The following is a 15,541-nucleotide window of genomic DNA, read 5'->3' as shown; positions in this document are numbered from 1 at the left end:
AATACATAAATCAAATGCTTTGTCCCTAGGGCTTTACTTGTCTTGTCTTTACGCTGTATCAAAAATTTCAATAAAAATTGTTTAAGTAATAATCCTATAAAGACATGAAAGTAGAATGTGGCACAGTGACGAATTGCTGGGAGTTGGATATAAAAATAATATTTCGGAAAAAGAGATGAATTGTCACGAAAATTAATTTCTTCCTTCTTTATTTCTTTTTCTAACTTCAAGTTTAAATGGATTTGATATACAGAATCATATACTTGTGGAAAAAAAAATCTCTTGCAACGCAGTAGAGATGGATAAAACTTGTAAGGCATTTAAAAGACCCAGTTGTATCTAACGTACCCTCATTTTGAGTCTGATTTCAGCTATTATTTCTTCTTATTGTTACAACAGAGATATCTCGACAAACGTGGTTGGTTGCACTGGCAGTAGACTAAGATTCTCATAAGACAGATGTCTTACTACCAAAAATAGAGTACAAGATCACTGATTTGTATATTAGTGCAGGTTGCACATCAGTGGGGTACTGAATTTCGGTATGCAAAATGTTGTTCGTGGAGAAAGGTGCTACAAAGAATGGAAGGAAAAAAACCCCAATCCTAAATTTGTAAAGATATGAAGTGAGGGAGGTGGGAAATAAGAAGCACTGAAACAACTTTGCATTTTCTTCTGTGAAATCAAAAGACCAAAAGCCTAATCACATTGTCAGTCAGTAACCAGGCTAGTGCAACAGGGAAAAAGCAGAGATGAGAATGGAAATTTTAACAATGGCAAAATGTCTTACAATTTTATTGATCCTTTCAGTTCATCCAACTCTCACGTGACTCTTTTCTTTCGAGTCTCCCTCTTTTTTTGGTGGGTGTTTTGCCTGTTTGTATTCATGGCTTTGTCTCATCCCGGGCATTTTTGCCTGAAAAGTGACATGGCTTTTCTACTCTTCTGCTGTCTTCTCCATCTGCTGCCTGTCTCCTGCCTGTACAGTCCCAAATCAATTCAATTCCCACTTTCACACAGCGCTGTGGCAATGGCAGCTTGTGGCTGAAGAATCACACAATAGATATTGCAATAGTGACACTCCTGTTGTCGTTTGGGATAACGGTGATAAGCCTTGCAGAGTTGCTACAGATAAAACTGGCTGTTTTCTGTCATATTAAACCTACAGTTGATCACCTAGTTCCTCTTTGTCTCTGTGGTCAGAGAATAAGAACTGACACAAAGGCATTAAATCCTATACCAGAAATTATGGGAACAGTGGCTTCTTTTCAGCTCAGACATTCTTTTGATCAAAACACATATTTGCCTCACTGTAAAGCTTATTATAAGCCACCACACCTATTGCTTCGCTGCCATGGTATACACTTTAAAAAGTACTGAAATATCCAACCAAAAAAAGAAGTTTGATATGAAACCATGTTGCAATAAATACATAAACAGGTCAAATACAACAAGAAGATTCTAAAGGAGGTCAAAGCGTAATCAGCATCCAGAGCCAAAAAGTTCTTGCACAGTTTCACTCAGATACTTGTAATGAATTTTCACTGCTTTGTCTATACTTCTTTTTCCTTCTCAATAGCAGGTAGGAGATGTATTTTTGTTTGTTTGTTTGATTTTAAACTACTGGGGATGTCTGCAGCTAAGAGAACTCCCATGTCCTCTCTGCACTGTTTTGCATGTTTTTTTATGGATTTGCTGTTTTGGATGTTTGTGCTTGGAGCGCTTGGTTGGTCATACAATGCAGTATGAATAACAAGTGTCAAATTCTCACAAATACTCGTGTGTGTGTGTGTGTGTGTGTGTGTGTGTGTGTGTGTATTTTGAAATGACTGAAATGTTATTTTTTAAGCATTCAGCTTCAAAGATCCACTTACCATTCAATGGTTGCATTAATATAAGCACAGTTTTAAGCAGAAGAGTTCATTCCTTATTTTGATGTAGGATCAGTCCTGCTGTTTCATCTAAACCTTATACTCTGTCATGTAGTAAAGCTGACAGGATGACAAAAAGAAAAAAGACTTTAGTGCTAACAAACTTTGTTTCCCCTTTTGACTTCCCCAGTGTCACTGCTATTTATTTAAAAGGGGAACAGATCAAACACATATATGATATTTACAAATAACAAGACATTAAGAAAAAGAAAATAAACAAACCAACCAAACAAAACTCCTACAGAATTAGCAATTACAGTGCTGCTAAAGAACAGGGATTCAGTTGGGGTGATCCTGTGCTACTTGCAAACATCTTTACCCCATGGGCTATGAGACCTTTCCTCAAAGGAAGGCAAGATATAAGGTTCCTGTGAACCACTTTCACTCTCTGCCTTTGAGAAATGGAAAATTAATTGTCAGAGACCAAAACCCAAAAGCAACAGAGAGAATGCACCCCAGATCTTGTCTTCTTCTCCCTCCCACTCTCCCAGCTTTGACACAGCAGAAGCAGCACTTGTGCATGGTGCTCTCCTTGGCTGCTGTGGCTGCAACCCTGGCTTTGCCTGCAGTGATCCCAGCAGCTCAGCCAGGGAGCAGCCCCCAGCACTGCCGGGAGCCCTCTGAGAAGGTGTATCCCTTGGGGAGGAGACAGAAAAGCTGGGAGGCACAGCAGCGCTGTCAGTCAGAGGGAGCAGCACGGCGTTGCCCCCTCACTGATGCTGAGTGCCTCATCCTTGTTCTCAGGAGACTGGAGCTCACAGGACAGTTTTTGCAAGCTTAAACGTTTTTTAAACTGTGCACATAAGCCAAGATAGTGAAAGGAAAAGCAGGCAATGTTCATCACATCTGCTGGATAGCTGTAAGCTCAATGACATGCAGTGCATTCATCTAAAACTTTAACGACCAGACTCTTCATACTCACCAAGGAAAATGGGAGGGGAAAAGCTTCAAATTGTGCCTGATAAACTGTAAGGAGAAATTTCCTTCTCAGTACAAAGTGCAGGGGTGGTGACATATATAAAAGGAATTAATCCCTGATTCACCTCCTCACTGGAGACTGGTGGGTAACTTCGAATCATTTCCATTACTATGCTCTAGATTGGTTCTAGTTGTGCAGGCAGGCAGCACAAAACCACATGGTTTTAGAAGAAGGAAAACATAACATTATTTGTATGTTACCTCTGGTCTTAGACACTGCTTTCAAACTGGAAGGCTGATGGAAGGAGCCAATAGTCCAAGCAACTGTCCTTAAAGGGAATTGGAGGATATTCCAGCATCTGACTTTTTGTGTCTGGCAGGTGGAACAATTTTTCAGGGCCTGTTTTTCTACAATCTATACTATTTGAAAAGAGGATATAAACAGTGGCTTCTCTGAAGTTAACAGAAGTTTTGATATTGACTTCAATGATGCCAAGATTTCATAAATATGTTTGTTTCTTCTGTTTACTAAAGTACTATTATTGTTTTCAACATGGCACCTTAAGGTTGATCTCTGCACCCCATAAGATTAAATGGGCCTCTGCACTGTACAGAATATAACTTCTCATTGTTAGCCACTTTGTCTGCTCTATCTCACATCAATGATCAGAGGAGAAAGTCCTGCTACAGCAAGTTATTTTGCCCAGAATACAGGTGCATTCAACATTGCAGGATCTTATGGGGGAGGGGATGTTTTTTATGAGGGAAACTATCATAGCAAAGAAGTGATCAGATTTTGAAATGTCCAAGCTTTTCTTCTGCTCTGATGAGAGCAGGCAATTCACCTATTCTTAGGCCAACATCACAGGTATGTACAAAATGACAGCATATGGGACTTAGGAAGGAGATGGTCCTATCGAAAAGTCCAAAAATCAAATCACTGTAGAATGAAGGGCACAAAATAGGCTTAAGATTGTGCAATAGCTTTGCAGTGAAAGAAGTCTTAGACTTAAATCCGTGAGCTGAATTTGGTGACCATCTTAAAGAGAGGCAATAGATAAGGGAGATTAACCCTTAAATTATTGCATGCTGTGAGGAGCAGCCTGCAGATCAAAGATTTCAAGTTGTTGGAAAAGAACTTTCTTTTACAAGAAGTCAGAGAATGAGACAGAGGTGAGTTGGTACTGGCCCTAGTTAGCTCCAATCCCTCAGGAAAATTGCTCAGAGTCCTAAGGACTGAGAGGTACTTGGCAGTAGCAATCAATATGATGCAGTGATTGATTGCTAGACACAAGTTCAACTATTAAACTCTAATGCAGAATCTCAGAGCAAATATTTTAGAAATTTCAACCGTGTTAAAAAGGATTAACTGGAAATATTGTCTTAAATTTTAAAAGCGCAGGTATGTAGCTGTAGACTGGAATGTATCTAAGTCAATTTTATTAAAACTGCACTTATAGGCCACTTATTTATTTGTAAGAACTTTTGTGGGGGGACAATGTTTTTTAAGTCCCAGAATTTAGTTACTAAGCCACAACAGAAGTTGTGTGTTCAATTTACTTTTCTCTCTTATTAGTCATAGTATGTGCAGAACATGAATTGATTTGGCATCAACATCAGTTCCTGGAAAGGCTTAAATTCCCAATGCATTCAGATTTGTTTAGTGGACAATGTATTGCATTACCTATAGTAAGCATTAATATTGTATTTGTACATCTCTGTCTACCAAAGGAAGTCCTATCTTTTGTTCTTTGTACTTACCGGGGTCTCAACTATTTTAATGTACACTCTTAACTTTTAATAAATCCAAGAGAATTGTCTACAACCACTAAACCCAGAACAGTGCCATCAACTCGGGAGATTCATCACCCATACTGCACATTTCAACTCCTTTTACTTCACATTTGTTTTCCTGGAGCTCTCCCAGAAGCAGAATGAAAACTTCAAGGAAGTAATACAGTAATAATTTTATCAATAGTAAAAATTAAAATTTCCATCCATGACACTGCGCACGTCATGAAGTATTATAATGCCCAATAGTGTGATTTGATTATATTGTAAACTAATTATACTTAAAACTTTTCATCTTTTTTACCATCCTAACATGCTGCTGATATCTATTCTCCTCATAGCACGGCGTATACAATGGCAGAAATTATGGCAGTTCTAACTGATAATGATGCCAGCACAAAATCAGACACGACTTCCTGGAAACTCAGGCTGAAATCCACAGCTGGATCCGTGCAAATGTTCCTTCTGGAAGTTGATAGGAACTTCTTACAATGTACTTATCCAAGGACGGATTTTAGCCCTGGTGTCAGTAGCTGTGCTCTTTTCACTGTCTAGATTCTAATTACAAGTCCTGCCTTTAGTCTGAGCCAATCTTAAAGCTGCACAACACTTCTCATTTCAGGATGTTGTCATCACACTGTCGCTTAATGTCACATTTTTCAAGCTGCTCGTGTCTCCTTTGGACTAATTTCTGGTGTGTGTTGGGGTCTGTGGGATGAGGGGGAGGGGATTTTTTTTACAAATTATCTTAGCTGTTTCTAGGGGCAGGATAAGGTTTCCTTAGCGTTGGGTTGAAAACTCTAGCTTTTATTTGCTCTGCAGAAAACATTTGGCAAAGTGGCAGTAATAGCAGATGGTATAGAGTGGGGCAAGAGACAGTCACCTTCATGTAATGGACACTTCTGTGTTATTACCATAAAAAAGTTTCATAACCAGACACATTTTAATTTCTGAAAAATCTCAGTTTCATGTGCTGAATGAGCAATTTTTAAGGGGAGACAAGGCACTAATAGAGATAGAAAGCATAAAATACCTTCAGAGGAGGCAGCAGTTATTGGGTAACAGTGGAAGACAGTGGAGGATGCAAACAGAATGACACTCTACACAACAAAGAAGCACATAAACATGTTGAGCATCATCTAATAGTTTCCCTTAAAATCCCCTTCACAGGCAATGAGAATGAAGAAATCAGAGAGGTGAGTCATGAAAGGATCTACTGGGTGAACTGTCTGATGGAGGAAGGTGTGCATGAGATCATGTTTTATAGCCAAAACCATTTTGTCCTTGACTGATAAACTAAGTGATGCAGAAGTTCTCGGCATGGAAAAAGTAATGGTCCTAAAATATCTTAGGAAAAAAACCAGCCTTTCTTTTCTGAGTGGAAGGGAGATGTCCCCTGCTGTGTTTCAGTGCCTCATGACTGTCCTCAGCATGCTTGATAAAATCCTCAAAGCTTGAGCCCCTCTTTTCTCCAGACAGTGACTGGGAGCTCCTGAAAAGGAGCTGGGGGCCAGTTCAAATGCCTCACCTTCTGAGCTGTGAACTTCTGTCCAGGGACCTCTCATCAGGAGCCCACACATTGTACCAGGGTTCAACACCCTGAGGAAGGAGGCCTTACCCCTTGTATCAGAAATGTTGGAAAGAGTCCAGAAAGGTTTTACCAGTTTCTAGAAGCAACACAAGCTCCTGGTCCTAAACAAAAATCACAGTGTAGGGACTAACCTTGGCAGCTTGATGACATTCTGTGCAGCAGTGGAAAACCCGGGAGAGCAGAGCAGCTCTTATCAACATGTGATCAGCTTCTCTCCAAGCTGTTTGTAGCACTGAAACCAAGCCTCTGAAAGGCACAGGCAGCAGTGCAAGGCTTTCACTACTTCATTTCCCTCAGTACCTTATAAGACATCCTAGGTTGTTCCCAAATGCACAGGCATTTGGAACAACCTGTCTCTCCCTAAGAAATCTTGCTGAAGACACAGGTATAGCACCATGAAATCAAATGGCAAAGATGCTTAAAGTCAGGCCCAAGGTTCTCCTGTAACTCCCATCCTTGAAGTCAACATTGATTATCTGTTCTCAAGAGTACCTGGTGTGCATTCATTTTTGTATTATCAGGAATTAGCTGTTGATGTGAGCTGCTAGGATCATGCTTAAACTGGGTATCTGACTAAATCAAATAAAATGTTCTATTTTCTCTTGAACTACAATTTTTCCATTTGTAATTTCTGCCATTTCTTTTCTCTGTTGTTTTCTGTTTGTTTGTTTGTTTTGTTTTGTTTTTTAATTTCCTCAAATCCAGTTCCTTGGAAATGTAGTTCTTTGAGGTTATTAGAGGGGGACTCATCATTAGCAAACATTGCAGTTACAGGCCTTACAATAATATTTTCCAATATTATGGCTATTGCACAGACTCAAATAGACTGAAATGGCTCCAAAAGAGCCTAATTTACCACCAAAAGGAGTTTAAAGTAGGTTTTAAAAGAATTGTCTGTGATTTTGTTTGTGAAAGATGGCATTAAAACCATATAACAACAATGAAAAAGACACAGAATCTCAAAATGGTGTACAATAAACGAAAGCAGTTTTAAAGATCATCACACTAAATTTCTATCTGACTGAGTCCCAAACATGTCTCAGTGTTATAACTTTGATAACTCCTATTTGTGAGTTAAGTCAGTTGACTGTCAGTTGTTGATAAAATGTTAGTGTTGTATTGTCATTACAGCTCTGTGGCAAGGAATCACACAATGAAAGAGAGAGTGAAATGACATTATCGGGAGCCACTATCTCAGAATATGTTTCAAATTTGTATACAAAGCCATTATGGTCCCCTGCTCTGGCTGCTGCAGTAATGTTTTACAGTACAATTTCATCTGCAGATGTTGCCAAAGGACAATATTCCGCCGCGTTGACTGATGCGTTTCTCAGGAAATAACCTTCTGGTTTTCGTGGGACTTGATGCTGCATAAGATGCCATTCACCATGAATAAAGGTGTCAAAATATGACCTGGAGTTATTATCTGTATAACCTAAACCTTGCTAAAGCAATGAGATACCCAGATTAATGGCTAATGCCTGGGATAATATTCCTATCTTAACCCATGCTGTCTGACCAAAGGTGAATAATAACGTGTACATAGTGTGTCATCAGACTCTGAAATACAGTTGCAATAGTATGAAATTTCAGAATAAATATCTACCTTCATTCTCTTTTATTCCCCTTGTGAATTTAAGTCACTTCCCTAAAATATTGTTTAATATGATTTCAGAGATTTAATAGCATCTATTGACCAAGAGAGGACAAATGTCAGTTCTCTCCCCATCTTGTTCTCTGTAGGATAAGTTTGTTTGAGAATGTATTTTATTTTTAGTTTTACATTAAGAAACATCTTCTCAATTATCTTCGAAGCCATCAAACAGCTTTCCCCAGTTAATGGGAGGTCTTTAATGATACCTAACAACATGTTCTATATAGTACTTTGGGATGCTTTGAATATTAAAAGCATTACAACAAGCTAGATTCTATTTTTGTGCTGGCTTGTATCATTTTCCACACCAGCTGAATTGCTAATAACAGCAAAGTCTAACTCACATAGGCACAACATGAAAAAAATTTAATAATAAGTGATAATTATGTTATTAAGTAATTTTGAATGCTACATGGACATTAAATAAGAACTTACTGATTCCATAAAGTAGTCCAGCTTATTTATGAATATTCTTATAGAAAAGAGAATAAAATTAGCTATCGTTCCTTTGATAGTTCAAAGTCTTTCATTATTGTCTCTGACAAATTTTTCATGCTTGCATAATTATTTAATACAGCACAAGCAGGTCTGACAGAAATGAAGTCCATATCCATAGTTCAGCAATCTGGGTTCCCCATTGCATTTACAGTAACTATGTACAAATAAAAGGCCAGAGCAACCTAGTGCCAAATTTTGTGTTGATAAATCCAGATTAGGTCCGAAATTCTCTCCTAAGTGAACAGAGACAAGAAGAATTTCAACTAATGGTGAGATTCATAGCAACCCCAACAGCACAAGTGTTCCCAAAAGAAATGTGCCTTTGAAGTGTTGACTCAGGGCTATAATCTGTTTATTCTGTGTAGGAAATGCAGTTTTTGGGGAGGCTGACTGGATTTTAGGGCAGTAGGACAAGAAGGCAGCATATTATCACTACCCTAAAATTGTGCCAAGATAAAATTAGCTGGAGCTAGAAGTGCAATTCTTGATCTACCTTAGTCAGAAGTAGTTTAAGTTTGTGGCTTTGACCTTCCTGTGAGATGTGCTATGCAGACAGCCGTTCACCAGTCTGGGGCAAAGAAACTCTTAATTACAACCAGACTGCAAAAATATCCATAATTCAGAGGGGACAACCACACAAACAGAAGGAAATTAAGAAAATTGTGATTCTAATTATTAATGAGGGTGCTTATCTGGTAAGAAAGCAATAGAGGTGATATTTAAGAAGGGAAGTCTTCCATTTCCCAGATGGAAGACATGTTATTAACTTTTTCAAAAGTGAAAGTGAGAGTGACATCATCTCCTCTGGTTACAGTTTTGATAGAAGTGCCCATCACTGCTGTAATTGCAAAGGCAATACGCTGAATTTGCCCAGCAGAACAGACTTCTCAAAGCGTAGAAAATGGTCTCAAGGCATGAAATTGTTGCCATTAGCTCAGGTATGATGGCTGTGCTACTGGGTATATACATTTGCAGAACTCAAACAACCTAGAAAATAAAAGTTTAGGTGCCAAGAGGGTCTCACAGGCAGAAATGGACGTTTGGGGATTTATGGCTCAGATCGTAGCTTTCAAATGTTCTTATATTGCACTTGAGGGTGTCCAGCAGGGTACCTGACCAAAGCCAAACGTGTTAAAAGAAATTGTGAAGAACTTGAGAGAGAAAAAATAAATTAACTCAACTCTGAAGGAACGCACGTTGACACCTTTTCTTCTGTCATAACTTTATCACAGGAGTGATAAACACAGTGGGATCTTTCCTTTGCACTGGCTTCAACTCTGGGAGAGTTGCACTCAAGAACTGAGAGGTCATCCTTCTGTAAATGTGTCAAAATATGCACAGCAATGAAACAAGCTGTGTTTTAATAAGCATGTGCATGTGTGTATGTGTACTGAAACACAGCTAAAGCTGCAACAGGGTAAGCAAAGTGGTATATCTAGTAGATAGATGTGTTGGAAGCAGAATTGCAAACCTTACAGACAAATAAATATCCTCCATAATTACAAAATATAAGCAACTCTGTTAAAAAAAAAATATAGTTTAATTCCAGCTAAGCTATCTTTGAAATGAGATGTGAGTGTAGTTTTCTGAATGTTTTTGATGTTGACAACAAACAATTGAAATTGCTCTTCAATTGAACACCACAGTAGGGGAGAAAAAAAATGATCTTACACTGCAGATTTCAGATACCTCAGATATGATCTGTAAAGCCTGAGGTTATTGACAACTCAATACCCTTAATTTGGTGGGAAAATAACTCAAGGCAATCTTTATTGACTTTTACTATTATGATTAGCCACAGAAAGGAGTATTTGGAGTAGCTGGGATCATGAATTTTTTTAGGGTACTTTTCAATGGTTTGGTTCCTTCTTGTTTTGGATTTTGAGTAGTTCTTTACTTTTTTTTAAATTGACTGACTGATCATCAAGATAGAGTATTTCTTGCAATTGAAATACAGAATGAGCTTTTGACATGCAGAACACTGTCATGAAACTCTGAGGTCCTGTTTTAAAGTAATTATTTAGCTTTTCTTTGAACAGCACTCTGTGAGAGATTATGGAAAAAAAAATCATTATAAGGTTGCACATCAGTCAGGATACTTTCTGTCCCTTCTCTTTGATTTAGACATAACAAATCAAAGATTGCACTTGGGAGCTGCATGTTGCTGTGATGGATCTCTGGAGAGGAGGAGAGAAAAAATGAAGTTAAAAAAAAAAAAAAGGGGATAAGAAATGTGAGGAACAAAAAAAAAGTTTCAGCAAGTGTTGGTTTTGCTGTCAGTCAAATAAAAGGGAAGGGACAATTTGATGTATTGCAAGATCGTAGCCAAGGATAAAGAAACAGAAGTTCTCCCTGATAGAAACAAACACACGCACACATTAATTTGGATTCACTCAGCTTTTTGGATTTCACTGTTTTTTTACAGACAAGAGCTTTCTCTGTGTTCTGGTGATATGCCAGTGCACCAGTATATCTCTTGAGCTTGTAATGCACACATTCCATGACACCAAATTATATCCGGAAGTTGATAAAGCTGAGAAATGAGAAGCAAATAAGGATATTTTCCCTTAATTTCAGAGCTATTAAAGGATATAATCTCTTAGTGCCTCAAAAGACTTGACTATTGAACTTTGGCTATAAGTACCACTAATTAGAGGTCTGTAATGCTTGATATGCCTTGAGAAAAAAAAAAAAAAAATTCCACAACCCAGCTCATTAAAACTGGGATGTTAGCTCACTGCAAACAGCTGCCAGCATGGGCAACTGGGGAGTGCATGTGGAATGAGAGGGGGAAAGCTGCTGTGAACGCAGCCTAAAGAAGGTGCTGCACCAAAGCAAGCACACTGAGGTACAAGAGGGTGAGTCTGGGAAACTTCCACAGGAGGAAATGGCAAAGATACAACACTTTGCTTCAGGAGTCCCCTCTGATAACTCCATGACATTTTCCCCTCGTGTACACTTCTCTGTAGTGACAGGACAAGCATTACTTCAAGCTGTGCTCTTGCAATTAGCTGCCTTAATTGCATAAAACCTTTTTTACCCGTGGCCGTACACAAAAGCTTCACCACAAAATGCTTTGTGCTGGAGCGAAGGGGCTGAGGGAAACATGTCGTTAAATTGCAATCCAAACCCAGTGCAAAACTAAAAACTAAAACTCTACTTTGCCCTAGTAGAGCTGTGATGTTACAACATGCTCAGATTGACGGTGGAAGCGTCTCAATTTCGTTTTTAACAGGCTGCCTTATGGAAATCTGTATCTAAGTGAGAGAACTCATTAAAAAGTGTAGCAGAGAAAAGCGTGGAATTAATCTATGAACTTTTATTCATGACTATCTGGTCTTAGAAAATTATTTGACATTGCATATGGATGTCAAATACTTGCAGACTGAACCCTATTGCATATAACTATCACTCCCAGCTTGCAGCTATTACAGGCTTACACTTGAACTTTCTTAACCATACATATAGCTTAACTGTGCCTTTACATGTGTACACCCTGCATGCAGAAATAACAACTTGAAGAAAGGGCATGTAAATTTTAATTGAGTACTCCTTTTTTTTTCTGCCTTTGAATACGTATCTCCTCAAAAGCAGAACATATGCTTTGAAGTTGAAACTTGTGTTCCCTGTGTGTCCGGTGAATAGAATACAAAAAATGCAAGTATTTTGTGTATGGGTGGGTTGAAAGGAACCTAAGTGAATTTTTAGGTAGGATTATTGCAGCTGAACTAATGAAATTCTGTATTTTTTATTCAGTGCAGCAGGTCCTGGTCACTGCTTAGTGCAGGAAGTGCCTTTTTTTAAACCTGTGAACCAAACTTGAGTGTTGGATTCAGCTCTCCTGACTGGTGTGGCCTGTTGCCACTTGCAGGATTTGTTCTTTACACGTAATATCCCTGAAAAACAATACATGCTCCAAATAATGTGCTATAAATAAAACTTTGCCCGTGTTTTCCTTAGTTTTTAAGTGAGACCAGGGATCTGTAGGATCCCTGCACATGAATCTGCAGGATTCTGCCCCTGCAAAAACTGGGAAGTAGAGAAGGATAAGCTCATTGGTGCTTATGAGACATCCTGCATTTCTTGCCTTCCTGTTCCTCTTAGTCCCTCAGAAAATCTCCCACCAGTTGTAGTCTCTGAGGAATAGTGAGAATTCACACTGTCTCACAACTCTTTCCCACCCACCCTTCCTTTTACCTTAAAAAGTGAAGATTTTTCAAAAAGAATTGATGAACTTAGATAAATGTGCATTTTGGTCAGAAGAAAAAATTAACCCTGCTTTTTCCTAGATACAGTCTGTGTTCCTTGTCTCCCCAGAGGGATCATATTGCATGGATTCACTTCCTTCTGAATTTATAGTGATTTACAAAACTGAAATAAGGCTGGTGGGAGCCTTCTAGGACCTTGATTGGGATTTTTAAAGGAGATATTTTTATCAAATGGATGGGGTTTTGTTTTTGTATTTTTTAAAAGTAGATGGGGATATACAATCTAAACGTTTCTCCTGTGTCTAAAAACATAAAGCCTTTAGCTATATGTGGACTTGACATGCTATTTGTTCCAACTACATGTCAGTAATGTACAATCTGACAACAATATTTATTTATACATCTCTTAAAATACATTTTACTGTAAACTGTAAGTCTTTCTGGTTTTAATCTAGTTTGCATGAGATAAAAAAGAACATTAGCTATCAATAAATAGAGATTCAAATCACATAAACACTTTCTCTAAAAAAAAGCAGTCAATTGGGAGCATTTTATTCACCCCATAACCCTACGTGGCTCCAGCCACAAAAGAAACATATTTTTCTAAAGATATGTGCATTGATTTTAATTATATCAGATCAGCATAAACCAGTTTATTTTCAATAGATACTGACATTCCAATATTCCACAACATATCGATTCTAAATTTTTTTTGGAACAGTTATAAAGAGAAAAGAAAATGCAACAGAGGCATGCAACACAGCCTGCTCAACGGAACCAGGTAAATCACACTTTGCAAAATCATTTTCCCCTCTAATAGAGTCAAAAAATGGTTATTATTCTTTAAGGTTGCTGCACTTTAATTTATTCTTTCATTCCCAAGTGCCTAAGCAGTATTCTCAAACGTTGCACAGTCCATCATATGTTGCATCTATTTTCTGTTTGAGAGAAATTGTCTTGATTTTCATAACAAAATAATGACACTTTGTGCTATTGTGATAACACTACTGCAACAATCTGAGATATCCACTAGCGCTTCCATCTCTGCCTTTGTGCCCAGTAAACTGAGATTTCATCAGCACCATCCTAAACCAGTAAACTAGAGCTGAAGCAATGGTCAAGCAGTATTTTGCATAATAACAATGCTATTCAGATGGTAATACCTCTTTTGTACAGAAGGACCTCTTTCCTTTTGGCATCAATAATGTTTTAGATCAGAGAGATGTGACAACTGATCTTGCAGAATGTGGCTGCTGCTCACTTAGCCAAGAATAGCCTAAGCCAATTGTTCAGGTAGAAAGCCCAACTGTTTTTCTCAGCGTTGCAAAGAGCTGGCTAGCAAAGCAATTTTCTAGTTTTGGTACCACATTAAAGCTTGAGGGTTTTTTGGGAATTGCAATTCCTGAAATGGCCATCTCTATCTCCCTACCCAGACCTCTCCTTTGAACCATGCCAGCCAGACATTTTCCTTCTTTCACTTCTATCTCTTTCTACTGAAACTTCCAGCCTCCCAAAACTTCAGCACCTTCTTAGGAACATCAAGTGACTTGGCAGGCTAATTGCTTTTCTGCTCGAAGAAGTTATCAAGTGAGTACACTATTTTCTATAGTAATTACAGAATGACCCCAGGGCAGAATGTGTACAACAATAAACCTCAGTAAGAAGGCAGATATTTGCTACTGTAAGTGGATAAAACTCCTCTGATGTCAATGGGGTTGTATCTATTTCTGTGGGCAGATAATTTGGCTTGCTTTAGTAGGTCGTTGGTGGACACTTCCCTTGTCTTTTTAGGAAGTATTCCTATGTGAACTCCACCCCTCATTGCAGGAAAGCAATTACACCTTTTTTACCTCCAAGGTTACGATGGCCAACACTGTCTTAGAACCAACAGTAGCAAATTTAATTCAAATAATTCTCTCCTTTGCCAACGTATGGATCAGGCTGCTCACTTTCATTTTGGAATATTTCAAACTGCTGCTTGATAAAATCCCCAGATGGCAGAGAATTTAGCTTTCCTTCCTCAGTCAATAGCAAATGTATGCTCCTTTGATTGCCTCTATTAAAAATCTCAGGTGCAATTACATAAGAGAAAATTTTGTTCTCTTTTCCACATATTCAGTTGAAGATGAAATTTGTCTGTCCATTGCTACAGGATAAGGACTTTAATGCTACAAGGAATGGATCAGTCTGTTGCTTGTTCAGACTTGACTGCACCAAAGTGAAGCAGGAGCCACAACTGGTCGGGTGCGTTTGTCAGCGCCCTGCAAGACAAGGGAAACTGCAAATAGTAACTTGAAGTGAGAGTTGTTAGTCTGATTATAGCCATAAAACCATCTTCACAGCAAGGGATGAAGGCAACAGGGATGAAAGGGATTGCTAGGGGTCAGATGCCCAAATGAGATGCCTTGAAAGAAACCCTGTGGGCAGTCAAACACAGAGTTAACCCTGACACTGCAGAAAAGTTTGTCTTGTCTAGACTGATCCTATTTTTAAGGTTACTAGAAAAAAAGAATAGCATGGAAAGATAAATGGTGACAGAGCTGGATCTCAATGTCTACGTCATAACAGATCATCAAATTAACACACATATATCTGTCTCATTTATCTCCAGGAAACTGGTAATTGAAAAGCCCATGGGTATAAACAGGAAGGTCTGCCATGTGAGCTCATAGAGCTATAAACAATCAAATCAGCTCTCTGAAGGAATAGTAACCAAGGTCCTGACAAGGAATCTCTGTTGATTGAGATATGTGACGTGGTGATACCATCCCACCTTTGTGGCAAGCATTTTAACAAATATTATAACACTACCAAGGCAGGTCCCTGCATTCATCATCAGAACTCTGACATGTTCACATTTTGATGCCTTTTTTTTTTTTCCTAAATAATAAATACTTCCAAGGAAGACCCATGGCAATACATGAGGATTAAACAGAGAGGTAAAAGAATC

At 38.5% G+C, this 15,541-nt stretch overlaps 1 long non-coding RNA gene across 1 annotated transcript in view; it reads right to left on the bottom strand.

Moving 5' to 3' along the window:
* Positions 1-13,270: 13,270 nt before the first annotated feature.
* LOC127467522 (uncharacterized) overlaps positions 13,271-15,541 on the bottom strand; it is a 146,081-nt gene continuing 143,810 nt past the window's right edge. Inside the window, exon 4 of the long non-coding RNA XR_007903153.1 lies at positions 13,271-14,852. This is a non-coding gene — a long non-coding RNA (uncharacterized LOC127467522). The remainder of the gene's footprint in view (positions 14,853-15,541) is intronic.

The sequence above is a fragment of the Manacus candei genome, unplaced genomic scaffold (genome assembly GCF_025592945.1).
Source record: "Manacus candei isolate 608988 ecotype Guabito, Panama unplaced genomic scaffold, ASM2559294v1 h1tg000014l, whole genome shotgun sequence".
Lineage (NCBI taxonomy): Eukaryota > Metazoa > Chordata > Aves > Passeriformes > Pipridae > Manacus > Manacus candei.
The sequence above is the reverse complement of the archived record's forward strand: the minus strand, read 5'-3'. Positions and strand labels throughout refer to the sequence as shown.